Genomic DNA, 17099 nt, shown 5'->3' with positions numbered 1-17099 from the left:
TTTGGTATGTAGATAGAAGATCACAGGGGCTATCATATATGCCGGTCCCGTAGCTCAGTTGGTTAGAGCGTTGGACTCCGCGTGGTGAGAGCACGCGTTCCCGGTTATGACAGTCCGGGTTCGAAGCGCGACGGGCGCATGACATTTATGGGCCTCCTGACAGGTATGGTTGCGGTTGGTGGCAGGCCGTAGCCAGGCGAAGTCAGCGAGGGGACCGGGCGTGCGCGGCTTTGTGCGCACGTTAAACTTTGGACTCTAAATTCTGCCATAGTATCGGAATTGCGCGATCGGAGGGTAGAGGGCAGGGTCATCGCAACAAGCTTCGCTTAGCGGTGGCTCTGTCCTTGTGAATCCTTCCCATCAAAAGGTTCGGACTAAATTAAAAAAAAAAATATATTCCAGGTTCTGTTTTCAAAATTCGAAAAACTTTTTGGATTTTGTTTCGCGTTTTTCTTTAAAAAAATTGTTTAAATTTTTGGGGTCAAAATCCCAAAATTTCGATAATTCGAGATAACAGTTTTGTAGCACCGTGTTTCCCTACATGACCATGTAAAGAACTTTGAAATTGCTTTTTAACTGTAGCTTTTGTGAGCGTTTCAAGATTTCGTGTTTTTTGCTCATTTTTGCTCGAACATGACCTCAGTTTGACCTCAATAACTCTTGACCGAAGGTGACCTAAGAGTTAACCCGCGCGGGGCTGGGGTCTCCAGCCGAACGCGCGGGGCTGGGGGGGGGGGGTAAATTTTACCCCCCCTGTTATCTCCCGAACTAATGGTCCGATTTGGAAAATTCAAACGCCAATCGAAAGCTCTCATCACGAACTACTAAAAACATGTACTTAATTAAAAGTTTGAGGTCAAGGTCAAGGTCAGGTCAAGGGTACAAATTGCAAGTCTCTACAGTATCGGCCTTGCACCGTAGTTGCCGAAGAATGGAGTCATGGACTGAGACTGATCGCCCAAAACGTGTTCTTAGGCTACCAAGAAAATATTCGTTGCATACAATATCATTCAGAGGTCAAGGTCAAGGTAAGGTCAGGTCAGGTCAGGTCACCAAAAAACAAAATATAGAAAAGGGCATGTGCGACACATGTTTTATGGGTCATTTTACTCATAGAATTCAATAGGCACACTCAATAAGTGATATGGACCACCTCTGGATGAATTTCAGGTCGAGGTCAGGTCAAGATCAGGTCAAGTGAGGTCAAATTTTGAAGTTGGTTGTTAAGGCCTAAAAAGGTGTCTATCTGATGCAGTTTTTCAAGGCGAATCGAATGGTGCTATTTTTGTTTCCGTACGAGGTCTAGAACTTCCAAAAAAGTCATTTTTCAAAAATTTTGTGCGTCGTGACGTCATAAAATTTTGAATAACTCCCACATTTTTGAACCGATTCTTCTAAAATTTGGTATGTAGGTGCACATAGACCACTTCTCTGACATATATTCCGGTTTTTTCGATAGACTCAAAATTTTGGATTTTATAATGATTTTTCCAAAAAAATCAGTTTTTTGAAAAAATTTAGGCCAAAATCCAAACTTTTCAAAAAACCGAGATGGCCATTTGATAGACAAAGTAAAATTACGTATAACCTTTTTTGTTACGTCTTGATTCCTTTAAAAATGAAGATGTTAGCGGCGTTTGAACTTTTGCCGTTTTTGAGGCGAAAATGGCGAACATGACGTCACTAAAACGTCAATTTCTCAAAAATTTTCCGACGGATTTCGCTCAAATTTTCAGGGAACGTGTCAAATTGATACTGAAATTTTGGCGGCGCTGCGCGCCGCCGTTTTTGAGATATCGCAAAAATTCGCGAGGGGGGGTAAAATTTACCCCCCCCCAGCCCCGCGCGGGTTAAGAGTTGAAATTTTGTGTGAATGTGTTATATTGATGCCCGAGAAGGTACTGAAAATTTGGTGGCGCTGCGCGGCGCCGTTTTCTTGCTATTCAGGAACAACCACAAGGGGGCCATATTGCCCCTCCCCCTAACGGGCCGAGGGTCAAGGTCAAGCTATACGGGACACTTTTTCAGTTTTGAATTTTTCAGTTTTTCGCTTTTTTGGTTCGATTTATCGCTTTTTCGGGTCGGTTTTTGATTTTTCGATTTATCGCTTCGTGACTTGGGTTTTCGAGTTTGATTAAAGTTTGTTTGGTAGCACGCGCTGTGCAAGCGCTAGGTTCTTCTTATGTTGTTTGCAACACGCTGGTTGCAGTTTTGCTTTGGGTTTTAAGTGGGTTTTAAGTTAAGGAAATTAATTATATCCATTTTGCCTGTTTGTAGTAGAAAATTGGCTTGATTTCCAGCACCAATTAACCCGCGCCGTGAGCTGGTGGTCTGAATTTTCCATGGTGAAAGGATAAGGAAATAAAGAAGAAATCACGTTTTTGTGACGTAATGTCACGCAATTTTCGCTTAAAAAAAACTGCAAAACTTTAAACGTCTTTAACACCCTCACTCAGCCTTTAAATCAAAAAGTAACAAAATCTGTACAAGATTTTACTTTTTCCTTCACGCGGCCATCTCCGTTGACATTTTTTAGCTCAAAATGCAATTTTTAGGGGAGGGAATATTATAGGTTGGTAACTTACAAAATTAAAAATTTTGAGTTTGTCGCAAAAAAGGGTACCTATTAGAGAAGAAGGGGAAGGAGGGTGAATTGCGCCACCTTAAGGAAAAATGCTAATTGTAAGAAAACCGCTGGAGATATAGGTATGTAAGCATGCACTGGTAACCACTTCAAAGAGGAACTCATTAGCTACGATTTAATAGCCTCCCGATCAATTAAGAATGTTTCGTTTGCTTCCAACAGCTGCTTCTTCAGAAACATGCAAACATGCATATACCAACAATGCTGTAAATTGCACCAGGGGGATGGCGCAATTAGAATCCAATTGCGCCCTATACCTACTTTAACCCACGAGTTGCTGGGGGGGGGGCGTTAAACGCCCCCACTTTTTTCGCCGGGCCATAGCATACAAATGGCGCGCCGCAGGCGTACCAAATTTTGGGTACCTGTAGGTCATTGATTAAAGTTTATTGTGACAAAGTTTCAAAAAAATCGATCGGAAATTTTTTTGAGATATCGAGGTTTTAGTGACGTCATTATTTCTGAGTTTTCGACCAAAAACGGCATATGTTCAAAAAATCATATAAAATCACAGAATAAACATACAGACATGCCGTAAACGCCATTAGAATGTCAATACCATGAACAATCAAATGGCTATCTTCGATTATTGATTATCGTTCCGCATTTTCCAAAATCTTGAACTGAATCTTGACAATTTCTCGTGACTACTTCACGACCATGATACATGAATTTCTTAAATTGAACTTTTTGAGCCAAAAACGTACACATATGATAAAATGAATGTCACCATCGTGTTCTACGGCCCAAATTACCCATAAAACATGTGTCATAGGCTGCGAATAACAGTTTTGATTTTCGGGGATATGCGCCTACCCGGTTGACCTGACCTTGACCCTGACCTATGCTTGACTGACCCCTACATGAAACTGACACTCTTGTAGGCCTTATATGATGGATTGTGCACCGTTTTGACAGAGTTTCTGACGAGAGGCGCCCATTGTGAAGTCCTGAAGTCCATGCTACTGAAAGCCCGATTTCAGGTGTTTGACCTGACCTTGACCTGACCTGTGACCTCAAAATTCAACTTTAAAGTACTCATCTGAAGCGTCTCGTCGCGTTCTTTCGTTTGCCGCCTCGTGCGTTTCGCTGCGCCTATTGGTTCTCGAGTTATCGGCTGGGGGCGTTTAACGCCCCCCCCCCCAGCAAACGGTGGGTGGCGAAATACCCCAGCAACTGCCGGGTTAACATGGCTAAGCAATGAGACGGAATGCATACACCCCGGCATTCTAATGTCATTGCGGCTTACTTAAACATTTATAATGTTGATCAGGCTGGATAAATAATAAATGTAAATATAAATCGCGATGTTTTTTGCCCGGATAAATATCTTTACATGTGTCCGTATCTTTGTAAAAGTGCAACGAAAACGTTTAATGTAACCGACTAGATATAACTATGTGAACGTATGCGCCTACACCTGTACCTGTATACGGTTAAATTATAAATCGTTTCTCTCAAAATTAATAATTTTATCGTTTTGACAACTTTTTGACATCAGTTTCTGCTTTTTATCATAGCTGTCACCTCTCACGCCCTAGTCCATGTTGAAAATGCCGTATTTTGTCAATTACACCACAAATTCGTAGCCTAAATGGCAGCTACATTATAAGTTTGACGAGAGAAATAAGTTGCTGACTGCCGACAGCGGGCTGCTCCCCTGCCTGACATAAACTCCTTCTTTATTGCAATAAGTTAATGATTCATTCATACTGTTGTGATACAAAAGCTACACCATTATTCTATTTGCGCCCCCATGGCGCAATTGCCATGGGCGCAATTAACCCGCGCCGGGCCGGGGGGGTGTTTGAACACCCCCCCCTGCGGTTTTTCGCAGATATCTCAAAAACGGCGGCGGGGAGCGCCGCCGTTTTTGGCACACCTGTTTGTGCATCTTTTCCGCACATGTTGTGAAAATTTCAGACCCAGGTCACCTTAGGTCAGGTCACCAGGTCACGCCAAGTGACCTCACCTCAGAAAAAATAAGAATGCTCGTCATAGCTACACCGATTGATCGATTGCCTTGAAACTTTCAGCGATTGATAAGAGCAACAATATCTATAAAATGTATATCTCGGAATTTTGATATCGGTGACCTAAGGTCAGGTCAATTTTGCGACCTCTCCATTATAAGTCAATGGGAGAAAATTGAAAAGAGTCTGTTTTGCACGAACGTTATTCTAGACACTCTCAAACATCGAGATGTAGGTAAAATGGACACACTGAACCGGAAAATGGCAACTGTGACCCCTCGTTATGTCCCCGAGGTCATCTCAGGTCACGAACAGAATCTAACAGTTTTTCGCTAATAACTTCTGATAGAGACGTGCTAGAGCGCTGAAAACGCCTTAGATGTGTTTGGCTCGACGTTGCGGATCGACTGATATGCAACATGACCTTTTCCGGTCAGGTCATGACCTTGACCTGAGGTCAAATTTTCAAGTTGACCCTTCAAGGTCAAATTATAGTTCATTCGACGCGTCTCGACGAGAGGAACACGATGGTGGCAAAATTAATGTCATGACTGTTTTGAGTCAAAAGTTATTGCCGAAAAAACGTTTTTCGTAAAAACGACTATTTTTGGAGTTTTTGCCCCCTGGAGGCTAAACCGTTGACATGAGGTCAAATCTGAGAACATTATTCAGAAAGGTCTGTAAAAGGGCTATCGAATGCGCTTTTCCGCGGCGCTGTAGCTCTATCGGTTCCCGAGATAGCCGTTGGCAGTTTCCAAAATGTTGAAATAGTGGACATTTGACCTTTGGTGACCTCCCAGCCAGCAATTCACTTGGGCTGAACTGTGGCAAACGTCGGGCAGCTTGGGCTTAGCTTGGGTTTGCCCACTTTGATAAAAAACAATGTATTTTTTACTAGGGCTGAGCTTGGGCATGCCGCAGCTATGCCCACGTGCGGATAGCAGTAGCTCAGCCCGACATCTGCCCACGCATCCAAAACAGGCTTAACTTGGGCGGAGCGCGGGCTGATCAAGCTGGCTGTGTCCTTCGGCTAACTGGAGTAAAGCCGGAGTTTAGCCATACTTGTTCGGCTGTTCGCGCATGCGCAGTTCTGCGCCAATCATGTGCAGCGTTTGTGACAGTCTGCGCGCTGTGCGACGAAACGACACACCGGTGTTGGGGCATTTGGTGGTTGATGTTTGGGCGCGTGTGACAGCGCGAAGAAGGGATAGTGCTCATTGCTCTTATCAAGTGGACTGGCATGGAGCTTTACGGTAGGTAATTGTATTGAATGGTGCGCTTGATCGTATGTAAACGTCATTATTTTGACTGAGTTTCACGCCATCAAACATGAAGCTGAATAGCTGTTCAGCCTGGCGACTTATACCCTCGCTCAGAAAAGCCGCATTCCGTGCCTTTATGTATATCTTTGTGAAATACCAGCACTTCTGAACCAGGAAATGAAGTACAAAACACAAATATTTATCTACTTATCACCGAGCACGCTCATTCTCTGTTCGCGTAATTGAAAAATTCGAATGAACATTTTATACGGATCAATGAGAAGTGCTGTTACAGTATTAATGCAACAATAAGTTATTTTTAAAGCAAACATGCAATGTAAATTAAACCAATTGATCTCTTTTTCAGGTACGTACCATTAGAGGCTAGAGCAAATTGTTCCAAAAAATGGAATAGTTATACAAACCAGGACCGGGTGGACGCCGCTGTCGCCCTCGCCAAGTGGTTTAGCGGAAACTGCCTGCTTATAATTAACCCTCGCCCGCACATGGGGGGGGGGGTGGTTGCCACCCCCCCAGGCAGTCTTTTTGCTCTGCACTCAACAATTTTAGAGCTAGAAGGCTGATTTTTCGTATAGCTGCTTGTCTATCCTTTCTTGATGTCCACTGAAAATTTCAAGTTTCTGTGATTTTCGGTTTCGGAGATATGACCTTGTTTTTCAGGTCATGTCATGACCCAAATGGCCAATTCTCAACATCTTGCGTTTGCCATGGGCCTTGTGAGCTTTTGACACCCTGATTTCGGCCTTTTTTGCCAGTCTTACCTCCCACCTATCATGGAACATGTTCGACGATGTACAGGGGTCAAGGTCAGGGTCAAGGTCAACCAAGTTCATCTAAGATAATTGCGTTTTAGGCAAGCGGAATTTACTTTTTGTGAAGTTTTTTGACTGCATTTTTGGTAAAAGCTTCTCAGATCATGATTTCATGTGATATGGACCCAAAAACAATCGGTGCACACATCAGTATACACACAGACACACACAGACATACAAACAGATATAATTGACCTTGACCTAACTTGACCTGAAATGACCTCAGCAGCAAAATTCTGGTCGGATAGTGTGACAAAGAGGTTCTAGCTGGCTTGGCACCAGAAAACAGCATCGTCATCGGTATTTGATAAGCAGCGCACTTGATATCCAACGGTGACCCAAAACAGCAACATTTTTTAGTTTGACCTGACCTGGAAGGTCAATGACTGACCTGAGAAGGTAAAACTGGGTATCATTGGATTCGTCTCTTCCCAAAGAATCTTTTTGGTCTTTACTGCTAAGCTCTATCTCCAACAGGAACGAAATGGCGCGGGGGGGTGGCAACCACCCCCCCCCCCATGTGCGTTCTAGGATGGGAAAATGGCATGTGCGGGCGAGGGTTAAGTAGGTATACCTACATATACGGAAACTGCGCCGAAAGCTAGCCGACCACCTACTGCAGATGTGTGGGTGTGTGGAGGAGCCAGACGCCTCCAAAGCTCCCATTCACCAGAGTGAAGTTCTTTATAAACGATTGTTTGCTAATTGCTTTATGTCTTATGAGCGATTACTTGCTGTCCTTACTTTATGCTTTCGGTTAAGTGTTCAACCAAGTATTATGAACGCCGAACGGGGAGGAAGGCTAGCGGGTCTTGTGATTGATTTATAGTTTTGATGGCGCTTTTTCATGACTCATGCCATATTATTGCTGCAGTTTGCAGTCCACTGTTTCATGTATTTGTGTTTCATTTGACGTGTCTGTAGTCGTTTGAAATAAACATTCAATCAAAGTCAACCACTACTTTCCTTTCGCAATGCTCGATGACCGGTTAACAGAGCATATGAGTGACCGTAGCAATTTTAAATATGCATTAAAACCACACAACCTGCTGAAAGTGCATTGGCTGCTCCTTGATACTTGATCCAGTGTGAAGCAAAAGCAAGATGAAGTCAAGTCGAGACTTGAGAAAACAGGAGCCGTCACTCGAGTCGAACCCGAGCAAAGCCACAGCAGTTTGCAATGTATAAACCCCATTCACTTCTATGGCTTAAGTCGGGATAGACAGGGCACACAGAGTGGGCTTGCCGGAGTTCAGCCCGCTCGGGCCCAGAGTAATTTCCATTATATAAATGGATTCACTGCTCGGGCTTAAATCGGGCTAACGCCAATCGTCGCTCAACTAGGGCTAAACTACGGCTGCCCGGAGCTCGCAGAGCGGGCATACCTCCGGCAGAGCATGGGCTTTAGTCGGCGTTTCTGTGTCATACGCCGACTTTAGCCCAAGCTCTAGCCGACTTTAGCCCGACTAAAAATCTCGGGCAATCCGCACTTGAGCCTGCTTGGGCCCGGAGCAAAATTGCTGGCTGGGCTCTGGTGACCTGACCTTTGACCTGACCCAAAAAATGACCGAAGTGTTTTCGTCCTTATTTTGGACGTTTTTTCGATTGCCGCTTACCGCGTGTCGCTACGTGGCCCAGGAGCCGAGTTAGAAGGGGGGGTGTTCAGACACCCCCCCCCCCGGCCCGGCGCGGAATCTCAGAGCACCGGCCCGGCGCGGGTTAAAATAGAGGTACTTTTTAATAAAAGCGTAATAGTTATCATCAATATGCTGAAAGAAGTTTACTGTTTCAGTGAAATATAATGAAAAAGGGATTTTCTTTTTAAATATCACTGAAAATCACACAAGTATCGCATATTTTTATAGCCAACGGTTCAAAATCTGCAAAAAAGCTAAGAAAACGCCGTAATATCTTTGATGGCGTAATGAGCCCTGCTGATTGGCTTCATCGGAGAGCTTGGGCCATAAAATGAACTATCCAGTGGTGAAAATATTGTTTTGGAACACAAAATTCTAAACATGCCATTGGATTCGTGGGAATGTTGGTGGGCGCAATTGCTTAGGAGGGCGCAATAATACACCCACTTTCCCCTAGGTATTGTATGTGCAGTGTGCGCCTACATTTCAATTGTTGAAAGGATCGGTTGAAAATGTAGGAGTTATTCATATTTTGCTGACGTCACGACGCCCAATATTTTTAGAAATTATGTGTTCGAAGTTTTAGACCTCGCACGGGAACAAAAAACAGTACCACTCGATTTGTCGTGAAAAAAAAAACGCATCAGACAGACACTTTTTTTGGGTCTTAGCAATTTATTTCAAAATTTGACCACACTTGACCCCACATTTACAAGACCTCGACCTGAAATTCATCCAATTATGGTTCATATCACTAATTGACATTCCCAATTTAATTTTATGAATGAAATCACTCACAAAATGTGTGTCGCACATCTCCTATTCAATATTTCGCTTTTAGTGACCTGACCCAACCTGACCTTGACCTTGACCTTTGTACGATATCATATGCAACGCATCTTGTCTTGGAAGCCTGAAAACACGCTTTGGATTATAATCAAACTCAGCACATTCTTTACCAACTGCTCTCCAAAGCCGATCTTGCAGAACTACTAGCATTTTGTACCCTTAGATACCCTTAGATCTATAATCTATCTATGTATCTGATCTATAATCTAGGGGAAAGTGGGTGTATTGTTCCCTCCTACCCAATTGCGCCCACCAACATTCCCACGAATTCAATGGCAATTGGCATGTTTAGCATTTTGTTTTCGAAAACATTATTTAAGCCACTGGATACTGGATAGTCCCCTTTATGTCCGAAGCTCTCCGATGAAGCCAATCAGCAGGGCTCATTACGCCTTCAAAGATATTACGGCGTTTTATTAGAGCTCTTTTTTGCAGTATTTTCAATCGTTGGCTATAAAAATATGCGATACGTGTGCGATTTTAAGAGTGATATTTAGAAAGGATTTTTTGTTCATTATATTTCACTGAAGCATCAAACATCCTTCAGCATCTTTATGATAACTTCTACGCTTTTATTAACCCGCGCCCCGCTGGGGGTCCTGGATTTCCACGCCCTGCTGGGGGTGGGGGTGGGGGGTGTTTGAACACCCCCCCCTTGTAACTCGGCTCCTGGGCCACGTAGCAATACGCGGAAGGCGGTGTTCGAAAGAACGTAAAAAATAATGACGAAATCACTTCGGTCAATTTTTTGGTCAGGTCAAAGGTCAGGTCACCAGAGGTCATTGAAGGCAAAATTTCGCCGATTTCCAGGTCGAATGTCGACAATTTCCAAGAAGCCGACGCATAACTCGAGAACCAATAGAGCTACAGCGCCGCGGAAAAGCGCATTCGATAGCCCTATTGAAGCCCTTTCTGGATAATCCTCTCAGATTTGACCTAACGTCAACGGTTTGGCCTGCAGGGGGCAAAAACTGCAAAAATAGCCGATTTTTTCGGAAACAGTTTTCTGCAATAACTTTTCACCCAAGCCTCGTACGAGCTTACTTTTACCGGCATTGTGTTCCTCTCGTCAAGACGCATCGAATGAACTATAAGTTGACCTTGAAAGGTCAACTTGAAAATTTGACCTCAGGTCAAGGTCATGACCTGACCGGAAATGGTCATGTTGCATATCAGTCGATCCGTATCGTCGAGCTGAACACATCTAAGGCGTTTTCAGCGCTCTAGCATGCCTCTATCAAAAGTTATTTGCGAAAAACTGTTAGATACTATTCGTGACCTAAGATGACCTCAGGGCATAAACAAGGGTCACGGACACCATTTTCATGTTCAGTGTGTCTAAACCACTTGTAATTCGGTGTTTGGGAGTGTTTATAATGTCTTTTGTCCGAAAGAGGCGCATTTCAATTTTCTCCCGTTGACTTATAATGGGGAGGTCGCAAAATTGACCTGACCTTAGGTCATCGATATCAAAATTCAAAGATATACATTTTGTACATGCTATTGCTCTTAGCAATCGCTGAAAGTTTCAAAGCGATCGGTCACTCGGTGTAGCTATGACAGACATTGAAACTTTTTATGAGGTGAGGTCACTTCAAGTGACCTGGTGACCTGACCTTGAATGACCTTGGTCTGAAATTTTCACAACATGTGTAGAATTGATGTATGATAAGGTGTACAAAAAACGGCGGCGCTCCGCGCCGCCGTTTTTGAAATATTCGTGAAAAACCACAAGGGGGGTGTTCAAACACCCCCCCCCCAGCAAACACACACCCCCCCCCCAGCAGGGCGCGGGTTAAAAAAAAGTACCTCAATTTTAATTGCGCCCATGGCAATTATCGCCAGGGGGGCGCAAATAGAATAACGGTGCACCTATGGTATCACGACAGTATGAATGCATCATTAACTTATTGCAATAAAGAAGGAGTTTATGTCAGGCAGGGGAGCAGCCCGCTGTCGTCAGTCCGCAAATTATTTCTCTAGTCAAACTTTATAATGCAGCTGCCACTTAGGCTATGAACTTGTGGTGCAATTGAGCATTGACAAAATACGGCATTTTCAATATGGAATCAGGCGTGAGAAGTGACAGCTATGATAAAAAGTAAAACTAATGTCAAAAGTTGTCGAAACGATCAGAAATTATTAATTTTGAGGGAAACGATTGAAAATATAATCGTATAGGCGCATACGTTCATATACGAGCATATCTAGTCGGTTACGTTAAACATTTTCGTTGCACTTTCACAAGCATACTGACACGTGTAAAATTATTTACCTGCTCAAAAAACATTGCGATTTATATCTACATTTATTATTTATCCAGCCTGAATAACATTATAAATATTTAAGTAAGCCGCGATGACATAGACTGCCGGGTTGTATGCATTCCGTCTCATTTGCTTAGCCATGTTAAAATAGTTATAGGGCGCAATTGGATTCTTATTGCGCCATCCCCCTGGCGCAATTTACAGCAGCAGTAAATGCATGTTTGCATGTTTCTGGAGAAGCAGCCGTCAGAATACAAACGAATCATTCTTGATTGATCGGGAGGCTGTTAAATCGTAGCAAGTGAGTTCTTCTTTGAAATAGTTAACAGTGCATGCTTATATCTCCAGCGGTTTTCTTACAATTGGCGTTTTTCCTTAACCCGCGCCCCAGTGGCGGTCTCAGCCAACTTCGCCCTAGTCGGTGGGGGCGGGGGGGGGGGCATATGTTACCACCCACCTCTAACTAAAAAACTAAGAGGGCTAAAAAGACGCAGTAAAAAGCAGTCGATAGCTCTCAATGCGTACGTTTGAAAGTATTTCTGTCATTTTTCATCTTAGAGAAATATTGGGGTCACCAGAGGTCATCAAAGGTCAAAATTTGCCAATGGTCATTATATTTTTCAGAAAACATGCCGTTATCTCAGGAACTATGGTAGCTAGAAAAACGCATGGAAAAGCAATCGATAGCTTTTGAACTCTTCTTTTGATAAGGTCATAATCAAAATTGACCTTAGGTCAACGGTTTAGCCTCCAGAGGGCAAAAACTCCAAAAATAGCCGTTTTTACGAAAAGTGTTTTTCGACAATAACTTTCGACTACAAAGAGCCACGACATTTCTATTGCCAGAATCGTGTTCCTCTTGCCGAGACGCGTCGAATTAACTATAATTTGACCTTGAAAGGTCAACTTGAAAATTTGACCTCAGGTCAAGGTCATGACCTGACCGGAAAAGGTCATGTTACATATCAAGACAACAAGGCAAGAGACCATCCCCAGCGTTCTATCTCTTTCCAATCGCGAGTTATTGGCAAAAATCTGTTTGTAGCCTGAAATGACCTCGGATGACCTTTTTAGAGAGGCTATCAGCAAAAATGACACCCTGGTCATCACGGGTGGTCCAAATAATTGTGATTCTGTAATATTTGGACTGTTCCTATGCGTACACATGGATCTAGAGGCATTTTCATTTTTCTCCATTGACTTGTAATGGAAAGGTCACGCCACTGACTTGACCTTAGGTCACGGAAATAAAAAATCCGAGATGAACAAATTGTAGGCGCCCATAACATCATGCAATCCACCAAGTTTTAAACCTTTCTGACAAACACTGCAGGCTGGACATGATTGCAAACTTTTTTAGGCTTGGTCAGTTACCTTGACCTGGTGACCTGACCTGACATGACCTGGGGTCAAAAATTTCACACTTTGTCCAAAATTGATGTACCAAAAGCTACCCCAAGCGGTTTTCTATTCACACGCAAAAAACGCGACAGGGTGGTAACATATGCCCCCCCCCCACTGGGGCGAAGGCACGCGCCCCGCTGGGGGGGGGCAGAATCTGCCCCCTCCCGTTTTTCGCCAATAACTTCTACACACGTTAAGCCAGCGACGTCAAACTTTCAGTACCTTATCAATTATCATACATCAATTTGACACGTTCCCTGAAATTTTGAGCGAAATCCATCGGAATTTTTTTTTAGAAATTGACGTTTTAGTGACGTCATGTTCGCCATTTTCGCCTAAAAAACGGCGAAATGTCAAACACCGCTAACATCTTCATTTTTAAAGGAATCGAGACGTAACAAAAAAGGTTATACGTGATTCTACTTTGTCTATCAAATAGCCTTCTCGGTTTTTTAAAATCTTGGATTTTGACCCATTTTTTTCTAAAAAAAAACTGACTTTTTTGGGAAAATAATCATAAAATCCAAAATTTTGAGTGTATAAAAAAAACGGAAATTTCGTCAGAGAAGTGGTCTATGTGCACCTACATACCAATTTTTAGAAGAATCGGTTCAAAAATGTGGGAGTTATTCAAAATTATATGACGTCACGACACACAGAAAATTTGAAAAATGATTTTTTTGGAAGTTCTAGACTTCGTACGGAAACAAAAATAGCACCATTCGATTCGCCGTGAAAAACTGCATCAGGTAGACACCTTTTTAGGCATTAACAACCAACTTCAAAATTTGACCTCACTTGACCTGACCTTGACCTGACCTCGACCTGAAATTCATCCAGAGGTGGTCCATATCACCTATTGAGTGTGCCTATTGAATTCTATGGGTAAAATGACCTATAAAACATGTGTCGCACATGCCCTTTTCTATATTTTGTTTTTGGTGACCTGACCTGACCTGACCTGGCCTGACCTTGACCTTGACCTTTGAATGACATTGTATGCAACGAATATTGTCTTGGTAGTCTAAGAACACGTTTTGGGCAATCAGTCTCAGTCCATTCTTCGGCAACTACGGTGCAAGGCCGATACCTACTGTAGAAACTTGCATTTTGTACCCTTGACCTGACCTTGACCTGACCTCTGACCTACTTAAGCAAAAAAATTTGAGCTCTTAACCCGGCAGTTGCTGGGGGCAAACGAAATAACGCGACAAGACGCTTCAGATGAGTACTTTAAAGTTGAATTTTGAGTTCACAGGTCGGGTCAAGGTCAGGTCAAACACCTGAAATCGGGCTTTCAGTAGCATTGACTTCAACCAGGTAGGCACATATCCCCGAAAATCAAAACTGATATTCGCAGCCTGTGACACATGTTTTATGGGTAATTTGAGGCGTAGAACACGATGGTGACATTCATTTTATCATATGTGTACGTGTTTGGCTCAAAAACTTGAATTTAAGAAATTCATATTTCATGGTCGTGAAGCAGTCACGAGAAATTGCCAAGATTCAGTTCAAGATTTTGGAAAATGCGGAACAATAATCAATAATCGAAGATAGCCATTTGATTGTTGATGGAATTGGCAGTCTAATGGCGTTTACGGCATGTCTGTATGTCTATTCTGTGATTTTATATGATTTTTTGAACATATGCCGTTTTTGGTCGAAAACTCAGAAATCATGACGTCACTAAAACCTCGAAATCTCAAAAATTTTCCGACCGATTTTTTTGAAACTTTGTCACAATAAACTTCAATCAATTTCCTACAGGTACCCAAAATTTGGCGCGCCTGCGGCGCGCCGTTTTTATGCTATGGCCCGGCGAAAAAAGTGGGGGCGTTTAACGCCCCCCCCCCCCAGCAACTCGCGGGTTAAGATCCGCCTTGTCGAGAGCTTTCGATTGCCGTTTTCCCCGTCTTTCTACGACCATCGGTTCGGAAGTTAGACAGGGGGGGGGGGGCAGAATCTGCCCCCCCCCAGCAGGGCGCGTATGGCTGAATAGCCCAGCGGGGCGCGGGTTAAGGTGGCGCAATTCACGCTCCTTTCCCTACTAGAGCAAAAATTGTCTCCAAAGGTTCGTCCTGTTGAGAGCTTTCAATTGCCGTTTTTCCTGTCTTTTTACCAACATCGGCTCGGAAGTTAAACGGGGGGGGGGGGGGTCAGAATCTGCCCTTTTCATTTCATTTTCATTTCATTTTATTCCATTTCATGCATTTCATTTTATTTCATTCAGAGACCATTTTCGAAATGATGTTTTGAGTTTCCTTTTTTTAGATCGATATGAAATTAGCACTACGAAACATTAACGTGGAAAGTATCTAACTACACAAACAAACGTCATCCGTGCTTACATATAACCCAAATGACAATTGCCAGCATTCATTCCTCTGAACGGATTGCACTGGCTACTGAGCCTAGGCTGTGACCTTCTGGACATGGAATGGTCAGGTGGACTGCAGGGCTGGATCGGAATCGTTTCATTCGGGGAGCCCCCACTCGCACCAAACGCTGACCATTATGACAAGTAGGCTAACTTAACCAATACAGAGGCGTCCCGCTGGTTCTGCTCTGGCCGAGCTACCAAAGTACGCGTGCACCGCAAGGGTTATATAACGCCTAATATCAATGGATAATAGTAGATGAGCGACGCGCGTATTAGGGAGGTTTACAGCTAGTTATGTTCCAATAAATTTACCGTTTTTTTTACGTTTATGGTGCCTCATAACGTGTTTATTGCACGATTTTATTTTCGGTGCTTGTAGGTAGATATGTAGTGTACCAGCATTTACGAATATAGTGTACATATGTACACTATGTACAGCCTGTCTTGAAGGCCCGGCGAACTGAAGGCCGGGAGCTCGGTGGTTTGAGAGCCCCAGAGCACGTGACGGCAGTGAGCCCGGGAGAGAGTGACCGGGCAGGTCGCGTGGGGTGCCGCTCTCCCTTACTCTTTCCACCCCGCTGCGGCGCCTGTCGCCCGGGGGCACGGGCCGTCTGCGAGCACGAGTGGAGAACTTGACCGGCCCGGCCGATCCCCCGGTGGCCGGTTCACCCTTGGAACCGTTTTATTCTCGACGAAAAGACAGACGTAGCCAATCTAAAGGATAAGGTGACTGCTTGCATTACACTATGCAACAGTCATTTTGTTCCTGAGTAACGACCGATTTTTTTGGACTCATTGGGTCCCATTATAACCGAAATGGGCATTTGTTTTGATCTGAAAATGCTTTTCCGGTTTTCAGAGACGATTTTCGATTTTTGGCCCCGAAATTCGGTTTTTGGCCCACTGTGTCCGGTGTAATTGAGTAATCGACTCGCAGTAACTTTCATCGCCCTTCCTATGCCACAAGCTTTCGAATGATATCCGGTTTTGCATATTTGCGTGTAAAAATAACGTCATAAATCTATGTTAAAGTAAGAAAATATTGAAATTTTGTAAAAATTTGACATTTTTTTCGATTTCATTTCAAAATAGAGAAAAAACTAAAGGCCCTATCCAAATTCTGAGCCCAGTTCCTTGAAGAGCATTCAATTTCCGTTCGGAAGGTACTATTTTAGTGCATTTTATCGGTTTACTGTGGCGTCCGATTCCATGCATGTCAGCACATATTATCAACGCGTTTCCAGGCAATTTGTGATTGGAAACATCAGGTCCCAGCAGGTGAAATGATCAGGGCCGACCTGATCATTTCCCATAACCGATCAGAAGCCGAACGGCTGTAAGGCAGGTTCCTACCAGGGTTGTGCTCGACTAAAAAAAAAATTGCCGACTCGACTCATCATTCAACTTCAGAATGCCCTGACTCAACTCTGACTCAAACAAGGAGCTGATTTTTTCCCTTGACTCGACTCATGACTCAAGCGGCTTAATGAAAATATGAGTTGACTCAAACTTGACTCAAATTTTTTGTTGAGTCAAGTGTGTTGACTCAAAATTGACTCAGATAAAAAAGTTGTTGAAAGGGGGGGGGGGGGGGTTAAAAAATCCGGTAGCAGGGCCAGGCCTAAGTTGTTAAGCGGGGGGGGGGGGAGAATGAAAAACGTATACTATATATTGTTTCTAAAAAGTTGAGTCAGCTGACTCATGTTCCTAAATGTTCTTGACTCAACTCAATGTCAAAAGTTATTTTACTGACTCAACTCTGACTCAACTCAACATCTTAATATTTTTGTCCGACTCAACTCTGACTCAGCTCAACAGCTCAACATTTTATCCTACTCGACTCAAAT

Source organism: Amphibalanus amphitrite, unplaced genomic scaffold (assembly GCF_019059575.1).
Source record: "Amphibalanus amphitrite isolate SeventyFive unplaced genomic scaffold, NRLGWU_Aamphi_draft 000700F_arrow, whole genome shotgun sequence".
Taxonomy (NCBI): Eukaryota; Metazoa; Arthropoda; class Thecostraca; order Balanomorpha; family Balanidae; genus Amphibalanus; species Amphibalanus amphitrite.
This window is presented reverse-complemented; position numbering follows the sequence as displayed.